This window comes from Octopus bimaculoides, chromosome 5 (genome assembly GCF_001194135.2).
Source record: "Octopus bimaculoides isolate UCB-OBI-ISO-001 chromosome 5, ASM119413v2, whole genome shotgun sequence".
In the NCBI taxonomy this organism is placed as follows: domain Eukaryota; kingdom Metazoa; phylum Mollusca; class Cephalopoda; order Octopoda; family Octopodidae; genus Octopus; species Octopus bimaculoides.
Window position 1 is genome coordinate 53731483 of NC_068985.1, and position 1017 is coordinate 53732499.

Here is a 1017-nt window from a genome sequence, read left to right on the forward strand (position 1 = left end):
AAAGGCAAAGTCGACCTCGGCGGAATTTGAACTCAGAACGTAGCGGCAGACGAAATACCGCTAAGCATTTCGCCCGGTGTGCTAACGTTTCTGCCATTTCACAAGCAGGCTGTTCCGTTGATTGGATCATCTGGAACCCTCGACGTCGTAAGCCACGGAGTGCCAACGACAACAACATAGTTTTTAGCAGCAGTGTGGCCTTCCCCTCAGCCCCATCATCTCACCCCACTGTGCTGCTGTTGTCCTAAGACCCGAAAAAAAAGAAAAAAAAAAAAGAAAATGGTGCAATTCCTGTATTCCTCTGTCTATGTGTGTTCGCCCACGGTGTTGCCATCGTGGCAGTTGTTGCTATTGCCATGGTTGGCACCGTCGCTGATGCTGATGCTGTTAGTTGTGTTGTCGACATTGTTATGACCGTCCATGAAATTTCATGTGTGTGTGTTTGTGTGTGTATGTATGGGTTCGCTTCGTATGTAGTATGTATCCACACAAGCATACGCACACACACACGCACACACACACTGACACAAACGCATGCGCACATAAGGATACACATCTTAGAAGTAAAGAATGCAGTAAGTGGAGCAAGAACACACACGAAAACGAAAAGTGTCGCTGAAGAGGTCACAGATGTATGACGAAAGACTTCCGGACAATGGACATGAATTAAAATAATAAAATAAGAACAGTAATTAACGAGTGAAGACAAAATATATAGTGTGTGTGTTTATTTGGCAAGAAAAAAAAATGACCATCCCGAAATACAACAATATCTATTTCAACACAGGATTTCATATCAGGAATCTTGCAAAACGAATTGATAAACATGACTGAACACTATTCAATTTTTTTTCTCCGTGTTTTTCTCCTTGTCTCCGTATTCTTTCTGTTGAAGAGCGTAGCTCGAAACGTCAAAGACTTTCCGTATTCCCGAGCGTCATACTAATATATACTTTTGTTATTTACACCACCTGTCCTCGTCTGTTGTTATTATTTGTATATTCTCCCATATATATA